The sequence below is a fragment of the Nycticebus coucang genome, chromosome 3, assembly GCF_027406575.1.
Source record: "Nycticebus coucang isolate mNycCou1 chromosome 3, mNycCou1.pri, whole genome shotgun sequence".
In the NCBI taxonomy this organism is placed as follows: Eukaryota; Metazoa; Chordata; class Mammalia; order Primates; family Lorisidae; genus Nycticebus; species Nycticebus coucang.
In genome coordinates, this window is record NC_069782.1 from 17209898 (window position 1) to 17229028 (window position 19131).

At 42.1% G+C, this 19131-nt stretch overlaps 2 long non-coding RNA genes and 1 other non-coding gene across 3 annotated transcripts in view; all 3 read right to left on the reverse strand.

Annotated features, from left to right (window-relative positions):
• The window catches only part of LOC128582285 (uncharacterized), a 40764-nt gene extending 35532 nt beyond the window's left edge, over positions 1-5232 (reverse strand). The window contains exon 1 of the long non-coding RNA XR_008379019.1: positions 4044-5232. This is a non-coding gene — a long non-coding RNA (uncharacterized LOC128582285). The remainder of the gene's footprint in view (positions 1-4043) is intronic.
• Positions 5233-7951: 2719 nt separating this feature from the next.
• LOC128582286 (uncharacterized) lies at positions 7952-9431 on the reverse strand. The gene is made up of 3 exons (XR_008379020.1): positions 9078-9431; positions 8536-8667; positions 7952-8263 (listed from the first exon to the last, which is right to left on the reverse strand). It is a non-coding gene; the product is annotated as an uncharacterized LOC128582286 (long non-coding RNA).
• A 9185-nt stretch (positions 9432-18616) lies between these two features.
• On the reverse strand, positions 18617-18719 carry LOC128582779 (U6 spliceosomal RNA). The gene has a single exon (XR_008379223.1). It is a non-coding gene; the product is annotated as a U6 spliceosomal RNA (small nuclear RNA).
• Between the last annotated feature and the right edge of the window lie 412 nt (positions 18720-19131).

Consider the following 19131-nt stretch of genomic DNA (forward strand, 5'->3'; position numbering starts at 1 on the left):
CAAAGAAGTGATCTTTTGATCATTTGGTTCATTACCAGGTCTTTGTTGTGCTGATGGAGAGAGTAGACAGAGGATGGGAGAAGCCAAATCGCTCTAAGACAGACAGGATGAGGCAGAGGGGAAAGGAGGGGGAAAGAAACCTCCCAAAAATGGAGAAAGAATGAGGAGGAGAAAATGAGAGGAGTGGGACCTGGGGACCAAAGATCAGGTAAGCATTGTTGGGGTTCTTCAGTCTATAGAGACTGCAGTCGGGGTGGCCCCAATGTGCGTGAGTCCCTGAGAGTCCCTGAGACATGGTTTTGATCAGCTGGAAGAGTCTTCCCAAGGCTTTCTACAGTCCTCATGCAGTCACTGAGTCCGGATTCTTACTGCCCTATGCCCACGCGTTCAGACTGACACTAACTACATCACCCAGCTTAAAGTCTGGCTCTTTCTTGATCCAAAACCTGCCAGCTCTTGCAGGAGTGTCAGACTTTCCTTTAGGTGTGGGAAAGCAGAGAGAAGGGATGACGTCAACAAAGCATAAACAACTCCACAGTGAACACCAGACTCTCCTCTTTATAAAGGCCCTTTGCTGCAGGGAACGTGCTCTTCGGTGCTCAGGGGCCTGTCTCACCTGATCTCACTGATTCCTCCCTCCCCTTCTGGCAGTTCTCCTCATCCCCTCTCTTCTTTTCACTTCCCACTACCCTCCACTCCTGAAACAAAAACATAAATGAATGACTCTTTTTTCCCCCTCAAGCTGAGCAACTGAGCCACATCCTTCGTTCCTGTGAGCCAGCCAAAACCCAAGTCTTTTGAGCTTGTCTATCCCCTCCATGGATAAATCAATGTACTTTTAGTCAAAACTGTTCTCTCTCTAAAATAATGAAGCTAGATAATAGACTTTTCACCTCGTTTTTCCTCTCCATGACTGAAGTAAGTCCACACTGTTGAGAGAAACGAAGGGCGATGGAAATCCAGCGGCTAGCCTGGGAGGATTTCCTGGACAAGGTTGGCTTCATGCAGCCCCGTGAAGGATGGGTGGGATTTGGGCAGACCTGGAGAGGGTATCCAGTGGTATCACGACATAAATAAAAGTGTGGAGGCTGAATTGGCACAGAACGTACACAGCAGAGTGAAGATCTCATTCTAGCTGGAGCCAATGATGCATTGGCTGCTCACGGAGGATAAAAATTATAAGAACATGGTCAGGATCATGCATGGAAGACAGTGGACATGTCAAGGTAAGAACCTGACCAAAACCTGATCTCTCTTTGGGGACAGGTCAATCCATGTGTTAGGGTTTGTTAGGATGTTTCTTTGTTTGGTTGTTTGTTGTTGTTGTTGTTGCTTTTGGTCTTGTTCTCTTTTATGAAAAAAACTGTATCCAGGATCCTTTCAAATAACGTGGAATGCTTAAGTTTATGTGTCAAGTTGACTGGGCTATGAGGTGCCCATATAAACATTATTTGAACATGAGTATTTAATGTTAAATTTTAACATTATTAGTTAAACATTGTGTCTGTGGGATCTGATCAAACTGAAAAGCTTCTGCACAGCTAAGAACACAGTAAGCAGAGCAAGCAGACAGCCCTCAGAATGGGAGAAGATACTTGTAGGTATGTCTCCAACAAAGGTTTAATAACCAGAATCCACAGAGAACTCAAACATATAAGCAAGAAAAGAACAAGTGATCCCATCGCAGGCTGGGCAAGGGCTTGAAGAGAAACTTCTCTGAAAAAGACAGGTGCATGGCCTACAGACATATGAAAAAATGCTCATCATCTTTAATCATCAGAGAAATGCAAATCAAAACTACCTTGACATACTATCTAACTCCAGTAAGATTAGCCCATATCACAAAATCCCAAGACCAGAGATGTTGGCATGGATGTGGAGAAAGGGGAACACTTCTACACTGCTGGTGGGAATGCAAATTAATACATTCCTTTTGGAAAGATGTTTGGAGAACACTTAGAGATCTAAAAATAGATCTGCCATTCAATCCTGTAATCCCTCTACTAGGTATATACCCAGAAGACCAAAACTCACATTATAACAAAGATATTTGTACCAGAATGTTTATTGCAGCCCAATTCACAATTGCTAAGTCATGGAAAAAGCCCAAGTGCCCATCGATCCACGAATGGATTAATAAATTGTGGTATATGTACACCATGGAATATTATGCAGCCTTAAAGAAAGATGGAGACTTTACCTCTTTCATGTTTACATGGATGGAGCTGGAACATATTCTTCTTAGTAAAGTATCTCAAGAATGGAAGAAAAAGTATCCAATGTACTCAGCCCTACTATGAAACTAATTTATTTATAGCTTTCATATGAAAGCTATAACCCAGTTATAACCTAAGAATATGGGGAAGGGGGAGAGGGAGGGGAAGGAGGGGGGAGGATGGGCAGAGGGTGGGTGATTGGTGGGATTACACCTGCAGTGCATCTTACAAGGGTACATGTGAAACTTAGTAAATGTAGAATATAATTGTCTTAATACAATAACTAAGAAAATTCCAGGAAGGCTATGTTAACCAGTGTGATGAAAATGTGTCAAACTGTTTATAAAACCAGTGTATGGTGCCCCATGATCACATTAATGTACACAGCTATGATTTAATATTAATAAAAAAAGAGTTAACTAATAAAAAAAATTATGTCTGGATGGGTCTATGAGGGTGTTTCTGGAGGAGATTAGCATTTGAATTGTAGGCTCAGTAAAAAAGATCTATCTTCACCAGTAGGAGTGAACATCATTCAATCCATTCAATGCCTGAGTAGAACAAAGGGCAGAAGAATGATGAATTCATTCTCTCTCTCTCTCTCTCTCTCTCTCTCTCTCTGTTTCTCTTCTTCGACTGGAAAGAAAGGGAAGGAGAGGAAGAGAGAGAGAACTCTCCTTCTGCCCTTGGACCTCAGAGCTCTTGGGCTTTTATACTCTAGGACTTAATACTGGACTAATACTTAACCTTCCCTCCCTCATCAAGTTCTCAGGCCTTCAAACTTCAAATCACACCACTAGCTTTTCTGGCTTTCCAGCTTGCAAATGGCAGATGATGGGACTTAGCCTCTATAATCAAGCAAACCAATTTCCTAATTAATTAATTAATATCCCATTGGCTATGTTTCTCTGGAGAACCCTAATACAATTTGCAAAAGGAAACCAAGGACATCTGGAGGAAAACAGAACACAATAGTTTAAACACCTCTATTAAGACAAATGTACTGAATACCTATTTGATTGTACTCAGAAGCCTCCAAAACTAGAATGCTATTGCTTTTACTATATGGATTTAACATTAAGTCTATTCTAATAGCTAAGGTTTGTGTTTACTCTATCAGAGTTGGGCATGTTTTCCTTCACAGGGCTCTTTGCAGGAGGATCATAATTCAAATCAGCAGGTGGCTTGGGAGGAACTGGGAACAGTCTCCTTCTGTCACCTTCACAAAGGACAAGAGACAAGGAAGGGCGGCGCCTGTGGCTCAGTCGGTAAGGCGCCGGCCTCATATACCGAGGGTGGCGGGTTCAAACCCGGCCCCGGCCAAACTGCAACCAAAAAATAGCTGGGCGTTGTGGCGGGTGCCTGTAGTCCCAGCTGCTCGGGAGGCTGAGGCAAGAGAATCGCTTAAGCCCAGGAATTGGAGGTTGCTGTGAGCTGTGTGAGGCCACGGCACTCTATCGAGGGCCATAAAGAGAGACTCTGTCTCTACAAAAAAAAAAAAAAAAAAGAGACAAGGAAAAGGAATTGGTTGTGTTTGATACACCTTAATTTGCACCTATTGCTACCATCCCACTGGATTATTGTTCAAGACCGAAAACCCCACATTTTGGGAAATAGATTGCTATATCGACATATGTATTATGTTATGTATTAGTGACCTTAACCTATTGAAGGCCAAAGAGCAAAACTGTGTTCCTTCAGAGAGCCCCAGAAAATAAACCTTGGCGCATAATTCTATTAGTAGTATTTTTCTCATCTCTGAAGTTCTCTTCCACCATCTCCAAATATCACGTAGAACCCTGTCAAAAGGCACAGCCCTATTTTTACCTTTACTGCAGGGAGTTGAGGGCAGGTTCTGGATCCCTACTTCTTTGCAAGCAAGAACAGCAGCTTCAGAGGGAGCTTTCCTCAGCCAGTTGAAAGGCAACCAGTAGCCAGGAGTAGCTCATGGAAAGAAGAGATCAATGTTCCCGGAGCCAGAGGAGGCAGGCAGCACGTAGGATGATGTGCGGCATGGGCCAGAATTCCCACAGGAACACTCGGACTCACCTGAGCCACTGCGACAGGTAATTCAAAGGAAAGATGGCCACACACACGGGTGCATGCTGAGACATTTGGGTTCCTCAAAGGAAAGGAGATGATGGTCATACACTACTTCAATTTGCTGTTTTGAGACTCATCAAAGCAACTTCATCGTTCTCACAGCCTGATTTCACAAGGCGTCATGTAATAACATTGAACTTACAAAATACATTTGTCCTAAGAAAATAATGCTTGTATCCATTTATTTTAATATTTGAAGACTCCTTGTAAAAATTGCACTGATTAGAGAAAGATTGCTACCTAGCAATCTAACTACCTAGCATCTATATCCTCTGATTCCAGAAGCTGCACTTCATTTTCCCTTGCAGGTGAGTCCTCTCCCCTTCTCAGGCACTTGGTTTATATGAGAAAGTTCCCAGAGGGAATCAGAGTGCTCCCCATCAGCGTACGCCACTCGCTGGCCATGGTGACTGCTGTCCTGTTAGCATTCTCCAAACCAGAGCAGAAATCCAACCACTTGTAGTAGCTTCTCTCTATTTTAATTTTATGCACGGCACTTATCATTATATGATGTCCTCTCTACTTAACTCATATGCATTTTGAATGGGGTCAATGCCACGCCAGAACCACAGGTGGCTTCTCAGGTCATTCCATAGCTCTGAGCTTGGTGAGACACAAACTAGCGGTTGTCTCACCTGCGAGGGGAGGGAGGGAGAATAGGTCTATTTTGATTGATGAAAATGATCTGGAATTATTATCTATGTATGAATGCACAATTCTGTGAATAGACTAAAGACCACTGCAATGTGTATTTTAAAAGCATAAGCTTGATGGTATGTGAATTGTATCTCCATAAAACTAACATTTAAAAAAATAGTTCAGGGGTTCAAGGAAGACTTCCTTAAAAATATACCTACAATCAATCTTAATATGGAAAAACATTGTTATTATAAATCAGTGTACATTTAGTCAAAAGTTTTCTAAGTAAGTTTACAAAGCATTTAAGTGAAATATTCCTGAAATTCAGAATATTAGTGTATACATACTTCCAAAGCTTGTATTCTCAGTGGGGACACACTGTCAAGAAAGAGGAAAAAAATAGATTTCTTAGCATTTGGTGTGTTCCTGTTCCATCAGCCTTTTTACCTATATACTATATTTTCATTAAATTTCACAACATCCTCATTTTTTTTTTTTTGAGATAGAGTCTCACTCCATTGCCCTGGGTAGAGTGCCGTGGCATCATAGTTCACACCAACCTCCAACTCTTGGGCTCAAGTGATCCTCTTGCCTCAGTTTTTCTGTTTTTAGTAGAAACAGGGTCTCACTTTTGCTCAGGCTGGTCTTGAACTTGTGAGCTCAAGCTATCCACCTGCCTCGACCTCCTAGAATGCTAGGATTACAGGCGTGAGCCACCATGCCCGGCCAAAATCCTCATTTTTGAAATCTAAGAATATGAAACTCAGAAAGCTTGGTTGAGTTTTCAAAGACCACTCAGCTGAAATCTGAACCAAGGCCTGCCACATAGTATCAGGTATCGTGAGTCCTGGGTGACGAACTTTATGATTTCTCTTACCTGGCTTCAGCCTACACCTAATAATTGATTGCTACACGAATCCTTTTCCTCGGACATCTAGTAGACTATAGCAGAGCCTTAACTGTATTAGTGAGTTATATGTGGACTTCAGTAAAATCAGCCCAACCCATTCCAGAACATAATGTACCAAACCCTGACACGTGGATACACTTGGTCCCACCCCTGTACAAATGGCTTATGTCTTCTCAAATGTAATTATTTGTCCTTGTTAAGGCTAGCCTTTGTGTTTCCAGCAGAGACATCATGTGTTCAGATTCTGATCCCATTTCAGTTGTGAGTCAAGGGATCCTGGTTGGTGTTCAGTACCCTAACCAGTAACCAAAATAAATACCCTGGAAGCCAGAATCCTAAGGTTGTCTCCCACTCGGGAGGCTGTGAGGTTTCCGTTGTCAGTGTACGTTTCCCTTTCAAGACAAGGCAAGCAATGTATGTGCTAAGTAGGAATGTTACATGATCCTCCTCACCCCCCACTGGTGCTAAAAGAAAAATATGAGTCAAATATAAGAGGGGAAAAATGGCGCCAGAAAGAAAGAAGAGCCAAACTAAATTTGGCATTTCACCTTCCATTTCCCCCCAAATGCCACCTAGCCACAGTCCCAACTCCGTGTCAGATGTTTAAAATGTTTTCCTTGTTCCTTCCCCCAGCCCAGCTCCAAATCCCAGAAAGAAAGGGAGGAAATCAATGCCATACAGATGTGTTTATCCCCTCTTGCCTGGATAAAAGGCTCCTTTCAAGTACGGTGCATATCTTCCGGGCTGAATCTCTGCACGCTCAGGAATGCCACATGGCAGCTAGGTCAGGACTGCTCCTTCGCTGTCCTTTTCATGTCAAACACAAGCTTTTGTTCTCTGATGCGAAGGCTGACAGATGTGTTCTTAGGCAGCCACACACTGAAAGCACATGGCAGAATGAGGCCCTGGGCTCCTGGACCAGCGCACGGCCAGTGACATCCAGGAAGCCGTTCCACAATTCCCGAGAGGCTCCAGGATCCCACTGGGGTGAGGTGAGACTGATGCAGAGTGGCACCACGCTCGGCAGAGAGGGAAGTGAGTAGGAATCTGGGGGAGACCTCATCTCTTCCTAGACCTGGTCTGTTTGGGGGAGCCTGGCTTATGATATGAAGTTTGGGAGAAGCTTGCCAAACCTCATGTTACTCAACTCTCTGTGCTCATGCAGGTAAAGATACGGCTGCCTGTCTGCCTTCCCTCCTTACTCCTTCCATTCTTTCTGATTTTTCTCTTTCCTTCTCTTTCCCTCCTTCTTTACTTCCCTCCTTTTTTCCTTCTTTCCTTTTTCCTTCCTTCCTTTCTTGTCCCTTTCTTTCCTTCTTTTTTCTTTATGGCTTTCTGTTAATCTTTCTTTTTATCTTCCCTTAAACACTTTTTCTTTCCTCTTTCATATTTACTTTTCCATCTTCATCTTTGCTCTCTCCCCATATCTGTCTCTCTCATCTCTCTCTCTCTTTCTTTCTCCCCCTCTCCTCCCTCCCTCTCAGCTTCCCTCATATATAATGTCTGTTGTGTTCTCCAGGCTCTGTTCTGCCTCCTCTTAGTAACACTTCTCTGATGTTGCTTGGAAAACCAATCCCCCTTTCTTAGTCCATCTGGTTTGGTTGGTGTGAACATTCCATCATCTTGGTCAGAGGATTCAAGCTTGCCCAATCCGTATCAACCTAAAGGCTTATCAAACTCAGGATGGATTAACAAACTGTGGTATATGTATACCGTTGAGTACTACGCAGTCATAAAAAAGATAGAGACTTTCCATCTTTTATGTTTACCTGAATGGAGTTGAAACACATTCTTCTTAGTAAAGTATCTCAAGAATGGGGGGCAAAAGTATCTAGTGTATTCAATACTAATATGAAACCAATATATAAATAACCACATGTCCACATGAAAGAAAAAACACAAATATAATCTAGCAAAGAGAAGGGGGATGGGGTAGGAGAGAGGGCAATTGGCAGAATCTCACCTAGAAAAGAAGGAAAGGGAAGAGAAGGGAAGGAAAGGGAAGGGAAAAGAAAAGGATGGGGGAAAGGAAGGGAAAGAAAGGGAAAAGAAAAGAGAGAAAGAGAGAGAGAAAGGAAGGAAGGGAGAAAGGGAGAGGGACAGGGAGAGATAGAGATAGATAGAGAGAGAGAAAAGAAAGAAATTTGCGTACTTACCAACCATCACACAGGCGTCTAGAGCAGAGCCACCATTAAATGCACAGTCCTGACTTCCATACTGCACCAACCTGCTATTTCTATTTGAGGAGGAGGGTATACAAACCAGGAGTTCAGCCTGTGAGTTCTAGAATCACAGTCTTGGGTTCTGATCTTGGCCATGTCACATTTATACCATGTGACATTATCCTCACTGTAGTTGACCTTTCCTGAGGCACACATGGGCACAGTCATAGTACCTGTGAGGAGAAGCAAAGGAGGTGATGGGCAGAAACAATCAGCTGGGAGCTGGGCCCACAGCGATGACCTGGCAGCCACCATTGTGTCAGCCCCTGCCTTCTGAACCAACATATTCTAAACAAGGAGACAGGCCTCAGGGAAGAGGGATAGTTAATCAGCACATAAAACACAAGTATTTAGGCCAAGACAGGTGGATTACCTAAGCTCAGGAGTTCAAGACCAGTCTCAGCAAGAGTGAGACTCTGTCTCTACTAAAAATAGAAAAACTAACCAGGCCTTGTGGCAGGTATGTGTAGTCCCAGCTACTCAGGAGGCTGAGGCAAGAGGATGGCTTGAGTCCAGGAGTTTGAGCTTGCTGTGAGTTATGATGACACCATGGCACTCGACCAAAAGCAGTGAGATTCTGTCTCCAAAAAAAGGAAAAGAGAAAAAGAAAAAGAAAACACAAGCATTTCCCCCATTTCAAGCTGACAGTGATGAATAGAACCTAGGGATCATATCGTAGCTTGGAAAAAAGCATTCTAAACGGGGAGATGTAGAGCAGAGCATTGGGATCTCCTGCCCCACCCCATCTGGCTAAGCATCATTTAGCATGTGCCTTTACACGGCACCAAGAATGGTAGTATCAGCTGCCAGTCTTCCCTCCAAAATCAGAAATTCCTCATCTCCAAGTATTAGGATTTCCAGGCAGAGTATGAAAGGCAGGTAAGCATCCCAAGCCCTGGGCACTGAGAGAAAGTGAAATCCCTCTCCCTCCCCCACCCAGGCTCCCCTCCCTGCCACACAGCCTCACCCTGCTGCACGTGGCCTCACCTCTCCAAGCAGCCAGCCTTTGGTTAGGGGTTGCTGTACATGAAGAAAGGCTGTTACAGGCAACCCCAAATCCTACAGTATCAGGGACAGATGGAATCCTCAGCACCCCCAGCCTCTTGCAGATTTCAGAATGCTTACAGTATGCATGTCAGTTGGGTAGGAGTTTCTGTTTGAAAAAGAGAGTCAAGACCAGCCATTGTGCCTCCAGCTATCAAATCCACTCTCTTTTCAGAAAAGGGGAGTGGGAACATAGTTAATAAGACAAGCATGGCGTTGAGGGCAGGGTGGCTTTGGGTTCCAACCTGACTCTTCAGTCACTGGGAAGGTCACTTTAGGTAACCTATAAGACTTAAAAAAAAAAAAAATAGCTTCACTGAGATATAATTCACATGTCATACCATTCACCCATTAAGAGTATACAATCCAATGGTTTTCAGTATGTCCACAGTCTTGTGCAATTATCACAATCAATTTTAGAGCATTTTCATCATCTAAGAAAGAAAATCCATAATCATTAGCAGTCCTTCCCAATTTCTCTCCCCTTTTGCAAGCCTGGGTGCCTTCTAGTACCTTCGTCAATGCTGTGAGAAAGCATCCCAAGGCCAGTCTGCTGGTCCAAGAAGGGTCAAGGACATCTGGAGCAAAGCAGTCATCCTGCCCAGCCTCTGTAAACAGCCCTTAGCCAACACCCAGCTGTGTGAGCTAAAAATGTGTTTATTGTGTGTCACTGAGGCTGCTGCTGGTTTGTTACGCAGCGTGATTGTGGCAATAGCTAGCTAACAGCAAGTCATGAAGGAATGATTTATGAATGAAGGAGTCAAAGGGCATCTGAACTGAGTCTCAAAAGATATGTGGGAATGAGCCACACTGGGCAAGGGGGCATTCCAGGTGTTAGGAGGGAGAGGGCAAAGACTCAGAGGGACAAGACAGGAAGGCGAGGCTGAGGAATGACAGGTGGCGGGCGGGGAGATCACAGCATGCCTGCTGGGAAGACCTAAAGCTTGGATGACCTAGCTATTTGGTAAAATTGTGGAAGGCCCTCTGCAGTCCCCTTTTATAAAGATATTAGTCTCGCTCACGAGGTCTCCACCCTCATGATCTAATCACTTCCCAGAGGACCCCGCCTCCAAATACCATCAAGTTGGAGATTAGGTTTCAATATACGTTGGGACACAAACTTTCAGGCTATAGGGAGTGGGGAGGTCATGACACATGGGTTGTGCAGAATGTTACATGGAGACTCAGCTGTTCAAGCAAACAGCAACCTGGCCAGAGTTTGATTCATCAGAGGAGGACAGGCCCTGTAGCCAAATGGCCTCAGGTCAGGTAGCAGCTGAAGTCATTACCGGCTTCCTGTGCAACTTGGGGCTAGCTGATTAATCTCTCTTTACCTCAGTTTCTTTATCTATAAATAGAGGTGACAAAGGTACCTACTTCATAGGATTGTTGTAAAGACTTAATGAATTAATAGCAGCTAAGTGCTCAGACCACCTGGTGTCCTCCTCTCTAAGCTGTTCACTGTCCTCTCTTCTCCTTCTTTTAAATCACTCAACAACTGTTTATTGAGCCCCTACTGCATGCAGGCACTCTGCTGGGGACTGCAGTCCCTGCGGCCTGCCCTCAGGAACCACACAGACTGGAAAGGAGGCTATGAGTGGGGGGTGAGAGCCTCTGGGGCTCCCAGGGAAGCGCCCACTCAGACTCTAAGCTCTCAAAAGGCATTTCCATTAGATAGGGAAAAACCTGGTCTTGTTTACCCTTTATGTTACATTCCTTAGTGGCTCCCAGTCACTTCCAGGTTTATTCAAACCCCCTAAACTGGCTCGTACAACCCCCCTGTGACTAGGAGACTGGACCTGTTCTCTTCTTGGCCTCTCTGGCTGCCATGGTCCTCCCGCTCAGCCCTGTTATTTCTTCCCTGAAGTGCTTCTTTATATCCCACAACAGTTCCCACTGGGTGTCACCTCCAAGTTTTTGCAGAGGTGTCGCCTGTTCTGTGTCATTTGTCCTTACAACACATCTTCTCCCACCTTGGGTGAAGATACTGGAACCAGCGTTTTTAGTACCTCGCTCTTCCCTCGCTGGTGGCATTTACCATCCTGTTTGATAACTGCTGGTTTCCTTACTTATTTCCCCCGCTGACTTTCAGCCTCTAGACCATGGGGATGAGGTCTGTCTTGCCCACTCTTGCAATCAAAGCCCTGGCGCAAACAGTGCCTACACCAGAGCCAAGCCCTGTTCACATCTGTAGCGATGGATTGAGTGGGCTCGACACTCCCACAGAGACCTGGGTTTCAGCATCATCTAACTGTTCCTGAAATAGACCGAATCTCTATCTTCCTTCTTACATGTCTTAAAAGTACCATAACTCAAAATAGAGTTTGACAGCAGTGGCTCCTACATGGAAGAAAACAACATCTTTCTAGAGAAATCCACCCATTATCAGTAGCATGAGCCAGGAGCTCGTGAAATCTCCATGAGGACCCTCGGAGATGTTGTTTGCCATTCGACAGCCGGAAAACAGAGCCCCCAAAGAGCAGAGGAGCTGCCCACGTCTCACTGCTAGTTACGTGGCGAAGCCGGGGTGCAACCTAGGCCCAAACCCGGAGCTTCTCATTTCTGAGTCTCTATCTTGGGGCTAATGGCCATGCCCACAGGATACCCTCGGGGAAGGCAGAGCTTCAGTGAGAAAACTGCCTCGTTATCTGGACCTTTTAAACTATTTTGAGACTAACTCCCTGAATAGTTTTCTTTAAAGACAGGGAGGAAAGCGCATAGCAAACTGGTAGGGTAGAGACATTTCTGCCATTCTTGCTTTGGGGGTTGGTGAAGTCCCCAGCGACCTGTAGCAAATCCCGGGCATTCCAGCAAGTGTGTAATGAAAACAGCCTGGTCTCTCTACGTGGGTCCACAAGAGTGTGGGGCTCTCTCAAAAGTCAAGTTATGTTATTTCTCAGCCACTCCCAGAAAGCCAAATCAGGCCGTCTCCGGAAAAAGTGAGGGGCCACCATGGTGAGCGCCCTTCCTTTGGGCTGGATTCCCATCCCATGAAACTCCATGTGAGATGCCCTTGGGAATCATTCATTGTTTGGAATTTAAACATCTCATACTTTTCCTAGACGTGGGGAAAGTATTTTTTAGGTATGCCAAGAATTAACCATCAAGGGCATCTATTTAATTGTGTTTGAAACAGAAGCTAATGTTGTTAGCACACCAGCTACATTTGCAGATAGCATGAGGGCAGAGGGGGGTAAATTATAAAAAAATAGGTAAGACTAGAACCCACTTCTAGCAGACTCACCAGGGAACAAAAGTGCTAAAATGGCCATTGTTACACTGCATTCGTCTTTGTGTTAGTAGGCAAGAAATCTGACTTTCTGTCCACATCCATTGTGTCCTTGGGACATCTTTGATCTCCCAACTCAGCAAGAATCCCAAAGGGAAGCTAAGCAGTGTTTTCGATTATTATCTTTAAAGTCTAAAATTCCTTAGGTGAAATTCAGTATGAAATGCATCCATGCAACAGGGAAGGTGAGTGGCTATGTCAACATCTGGGTCTTATTAAGGCACAGCTATTTTCACTAGGCAGTGAACTGGAGAAACCAAATTCCTTTATAAAGCTCAAAATTTCCAGGAACTGCTTGTAAAAGGCATTTCTTCTGTCTGGTTATTTTTCATTACACACAGCCCTGTGAGTTCCTGGCCAGCCAAGCCGTCAGGATAAAAGGCATTATCTGTTTGTCGAATTGTCTCTACAGCCTTAACGCTCTGGTTCACTGTTCGGTTTTGACCTTTGTAGCACACTGTGCAACTTACAATGCCTTGGTACGCACCTCTTGCCTTTTGATCTCCACGGCAGCCCTGAGAGGGGCAGACACACGTGCTTGCCTTAATTTATAGTTGGAAAAACTTTGGCCAGCAGAGAACCTGTGTCTTGGGTAAAGCTGATAGGACAGTGCCTCTCACCTTCCAAGGAGCAGGTGAATCATCTGGGGATCTGGGTAAAAGGAAAATTTGTACCTAGTAGGTCTGGGGGGAATCTAGGTCCTGCATTTGTAGCAGCTCCCCAGTGACACAAATGCTGCTGGTCCATGGATCACAACTTAAGTACCAAGGAAATCAAAGGCAGGTTTAGGACCCAAATGGAATCTTGGGTTTCCAAGTCTATTATACTAAATCATGTTGCCTATGTAAGCGTTAAGGTGTAAGTTCTACAGAGCCTGATTGTAGGTCTGTAGAACTTACACCTTAAGGTCTGCCTGGGTTCAGACCCACCTCTGGCCCTGTTAGCCTTGCCCAGCTTCCTTAACCTCCTCATGCATCCTTTTCTTTTCTTTTTTTTTTTTTTTTTTTGCAGTTTTTGGCCGAGGCTGGGTTTGAACCCACCACCTCCAGTATATGGGGCCAGTGCCCTACTCTTTTGAGCCACAGGTGCCTCCCCTTCATGCATTTTATCACCTGAAAAATAAGGAGAAATAGTAATGAGACTCAAAAAATGTTTCTGAGAATTAAAGGAAATAATGCCTCAAAACAGAACAGCACCTGACACATAGTAGGACCTTAGTAAATGTCACCTACTTTTATTACTTCCTCACCTGGTTGCATTCAAACCCCCTAATTATCAAGAGTCCTTTCCAGAGCCTCAGGTTGCTAATCTGCAAAATGGGAACAATAAAATTTAACTTCTAGGTACCTCAGAAAATTAAAAATAGAATTATTATATGATCCAACAATCCCACTTCTATATCTATATATATATATATCTCCAGAGGAAATTAAATCAGTAGGCTAAAGAGATACCTGCCCTCCTATGTCTATTGCAGCATTATTCACAATAGCTAAAATATGGAAGCAACTGAGGTGACCATCCTCAGATGGACTATAGAGAAAATGTGGGATATCTACATAATGGAATACTATTTGGCCTTAAAAAAAGGAGAAAAGTCTGTCATTTGTGACAACATAGACAAACCTAAAGACATGCTACGCGAAGTAAGTCTGAGATAGAAAGACAAATACGGTACAGTGCCACTTAGATGTAAAATCTTAAAAAGTCAAACTTATAGAAGTAGCAAGGCTTGGTGCCCGTAGCACAGGGTTATAGCACCAGCCACATACACTGAGGCTGGCGGGTTCGAACCCAGCCCGGGCCAGCTAAACAACGACAACTGCAACAACAACCAAAAAAAAACAAAAAAGCCAGGCATTGTAGCGGGCATCTGTAGTCCCAGCTACTTGGGAGGCTGAGGCAAGAGAATCACTTAAGCCCAAGAGTTTGAGGTTGCTGTGAGCTGTGACACCACAGCACTCTACCAAGGGCAGCAAAGTGACACTCTGTCTCAAAAAAAAAAGAAGTAGCAAGTAGGATGATGGTTACAGATGCTGGGGGACGTGGGGGACGAGGTAGATGGACGTGTTGGCCAAAGGTCATACAATTTCAGTTAAACAGGAGGAATAAGCATTAGTGATCTTTTGCACAGAATTATGACTATAATATACATGTATATTTCAAAATTACTGAAAGAATAGATTTTAAATGTTTTCACCATAAAGAAAGTTATGTAATGTGATGAATTCATTAACCAGCTAACTTAATCATTTCACAATGTATACATATATCAAAATAATTACATTGTGCTGTGCCCTGTAAGTATATAACATAACAATTATTATTTGTCAATCAAAAATAAAATTTAAAAAATTAGCTTTTAGAGTCCTTGTGAAGAACAAAAGTATATATAATGAAAGTGAAGTTGTTTATAATGAGTTATGCCACACACAAAAATAATTATGGTATGAAGCCTGCTCAAGCTCTTCAAACCCAGGGGACTTTCCAGTGTCACTCACAGGGCAGATTTGTGAGGGTCGCTGACTTGCTAGTGATCTGTTGCCACCACCTCCCCAAGGACCTGCAGTTCCTTGAAGAGTCCTATGCCTCTTAACAACCATCATGCTTAGCACAATACCTGGTATACAGAGTAAGTGCTTAATAAAAGTGTTTTGGTTAATAGATTTGAAATAGCTGCCATTTCCCCAAATCTACAAATGGGTCCAAGGGGAAAAGGGGCTTTCATTAGGCCAATCCTCTTGGTGACAAAAATGCCATTAAGATTTTATTCTTTTTTTTTTTTTAGACAGAGTCTCATTCTGTCTGTGTAGATGCAGTGACATTATCATAGCTCACGACAACCTCAAACTCCTGGGTTCAACCCCATCCTCCTGCATCAGCCCCCTGAGTAGCTGTGACCACAAGTGTCCTCTACAAGGTCCAGCTAGTTTTTCTCTTTTTAGTAAAGACAGGGTCTTGCTCCTACTCAGGCTGACCTCGAACCCCCAAGCTCAAGCCTCAGCCCCCCAGAGCGTTAGCAGTATAGGCATGAGGCACAGCAACAGCCAAAGGCTTTTTTCTTTAGAACTAATAAAGTCCTTTGGATTTTTTCATAGCACAGCTATAAGAATTCCCAACATAATCTCAGATTCTCCAGACACAAAATGGAAAAAGAATCTTCCCATTGCCCTTTACGGATTCACTTTTTCTCTTTTCCTTCATCAGCACTTTGATATTAACTCAAAGGAAGGAAAGAATCTGCTGACTGTGTTTTCTTCAAATGGAAATTGCAAACAGTAAAAGAAGATAGGAAGAAAGATTGTCAACCAGGTAGAAACACAAGCACCATCAAAATTCTGTAACAGTCAGGAATCTTCAGCAGATGAGCCCTTTGTAAGCTCAGGAGGTCCACAACCGAGGTGGGATGTTTGAGATGTAGCTTCTACTGTTTTACAAATCTGACGTCCTGGCATATAGTCGTGACTTGGCACAAAACAACAGATCCTGCTGTATATAACCGAGTATTAATCATTTGCCATAATGTAGGAGCCGAGGCTTTTATGCATGCTTTGGACAGTTGCTAACTGTGCTAGATTAACAAGACAGAACTACCTGGGCTGACAGTCTGTGGGAGACAGAAGTACATCATTAAACAATTACAATACACTGTGTAAGTATAATGATAGGAGAGAGCAAACTGCTACAGAGTTTAACCATGTTGATATAATAATACTGCACTTGTGTACATTTAACAAAATAACCTCAAATTATAAATATCAAAGTTGATAGAACTATAGGGGGAAATTGGCAAAACCATCATGTCAGTGATTCGTTGATCAAGCACATGAAAAAGTGAAAAATGCCAAAGACCTGAACAACTCATCGGCAAATTTGATTTAAGGACATATCTAGAATTCTGCTTCCAATAACTAGAAAAATGCATGTCTCAAACACTCACGGAACATTAACTTTAAAATTATAATGTAAGGCTGGGTGCAGTGCCTCACACCTGTAATCCTAGCACTCTGGGAGGCCAAAGCAGGTGGATCACTTCAGCTCAGAAGTTCGAGGCCAGCCCGATTAAGAGCAAGACCCCATCTCTACTAAAAATAGAAAAACTAGCTGGGCATTGTGGCAGGTACCCATAGTCCCAGCTACTCGGGAGGCTGAGGCAAGAGGATCACCTGAGCCCAAGAGTTTAAGGTTGCTGTGAGCTATGACCCCACAGCACTCTGCCAAAGCTTACAAAGTGAGACTCTGTCTCAAAAAATCAATTAATTAATTAATTTAATTACCATGGAATGTGTTAAAGAATAAGTCTCAATGGATTTCAAAAAATAAGTGCTACATGGTAGATATGTTCTAATTGTTACACAATGCAATTAAGTTACATACCAATAACAAAAAGAAAAATGTTAAAGCATACTGGGAATTTAAAAAATAAACTTATTAACCAAAAGGGAAATTTTAAAATACATAGAATTCAATTATAACAATAATATTACACACTGAAACTTAGGATACAGTAAAAGCAATACTTCAAAAAAAAGTGTACCCTTAAATTGTTACATTAGGAAAGAAGGAAGGCTTAAAATTAATGAGTTGAGTAATCAATTGAAACCGTTATGAAGAAAATAAAAGAACAACAATATAATAGAAAACAAAAACATAAGAAAAAGAGTCAACCAAGCTGAAAGTTTGTTCATTGAGAAGATTAAAGATGCAGATAAACCAGCAATAAGACCAATAAAAAAAGAACATACAAATAAAAAAAAGAACATCCTAATATATTTCCCCTTTATATTAGGAATGAGGGAATATAACTATCACACAGAGTGGAAATGCTAAGTGAATACGTTTAATATAAATAAATTTAACTTTATATTAAATTAAAATGTAGTTTTAATAAATTTGAAAATATATAAATTCCTAGGGAAAAGTAAGTAACCAAAACTGACCCAAGGAGAAATAGAAACCCTGTATAATCTTATAATCATTAAGGAAATTTAATTGGCTGTGTAAATCCTTCTGAAAAGAAACATGGGGCCCAAATGATTTTACAGGTATATTTTATAAACTTTCAAGGAATAGATCGTTCAGATATTCACATTCAAATAGCTTTCCCAGGAAACAGAAAAGAAAAAACACTCTACAACTCGTTTTATGAGGCTAATATAACACTGACACCAAATGCTGACAAAGAAGGTTTTAAAAAGAAAAAGTATACACAAATCTTATTCATGAACACAGATGTGAAATTTCCAAACCAAATAGTAGCAAACTGACTCCAGCAGTGTGTTTAAAAACCATTTTTTAAGTGTAATTTTGTGACTAGGCCGATCTATCCAAGGAAATGCAAGGGTAATTTAACATCAGAAACTTTATAAATTTAATTCAACACATAAATAGACTAAAGGAGAAAAACCATATTCTAAACTTGAGTCCCAGAAACAAGACTAAAGTGTGAATACTTTTCTGAGGAATAAGAGCCAAAGAGCAGGAGTGAGAGGTAATAAGAAAAACAGCCAAGAAGGAGAAAACATTAACACAAAGATGAATTATCAAACCACTATCATGTGAGTTACTCAGTCCCATAGGAAAGCCCAAACTGCCATGTAAAATGCATCTCAGTACTGTCCACAGAGGGAAAGAACAAATCCTTTTTCTCAATGAATAAATTTTGGTAAGTGCTAAGTGGTTCTCATACTGTCTCCCACTGTGGCTTCAGCAGGGAAGGGAAGAGGCCTGCAGTGAGACCCAGCTGAATCCCCAGACAAATAATTAGAATAAGAGAGATTTGCAAGGTTACCAAATCTTTTGTCAACTTTCTAAAAACCATGTGCATGTCTACACAGCAGCAACAAAGAGTTAGAAAATGTAAATTTAAAGATATGCTTTACATTAACAGTATCATGTTTGGAATTTTCTTTCTTTTCTTTTCTTTTTTTCTTTTTTTTTGAGACAAAGTCTCACTATGTCACCCTCTGTAGAATGCCGTGGCGTCTACAGACTCTGACTCTGACTTTTGGACTTAAGTGAGTCTCTTGCCTCAGCCCCCCAAGTAGCTGGGACTATAAGTGCCCACCACAACGTCCAGCTATTTTTTGTTGCAGTTGTCATTGTTACTTAGCTGGCCCAAGTCGGGTTTGAACCTGCCAGCCTAGGTGTATGTGGCTGGCGCCATAATCACTGTGCTACTGGCGCCAAGCCAAAAAATATGGAATGCTTCACAAATTTCCATGTCATCCTTGCACAAGGGCCCTGCTAATCTTCCCTGTATTGTGGAATTTTCTTAAAAATAATTCTAAGGTCAGGGTAGTAGGCAATGTTGTAAATGAAGTAGGACTGATTGTGTATTCACAATTGCTGAAGCTGAATGATAGGGACATCGGATTTATTTTACTATTTGATTGACACTTGCTTATTTTTAAATGCCATGATAAAGATTTTAAAAAGAAAAAATATATACCTATACCTTGTACATGTATACAAGTAAATATATATTTATATGTACAATATAGACATCTGTATATATAATTGCATATATACATACATACATATATACACTCTATACAATTATTATCTAAGAGAAATCTAAATAATAGATTTAATGTAAGTTTAATGTGGGAAAATCCTTTTAACTTTCTTTTTAAAAGGCCTAAATATATGAAAGAGGTAGATTTATGAAATATAAGACTCTAAAATTTTTTAATGTCAATTTACTTC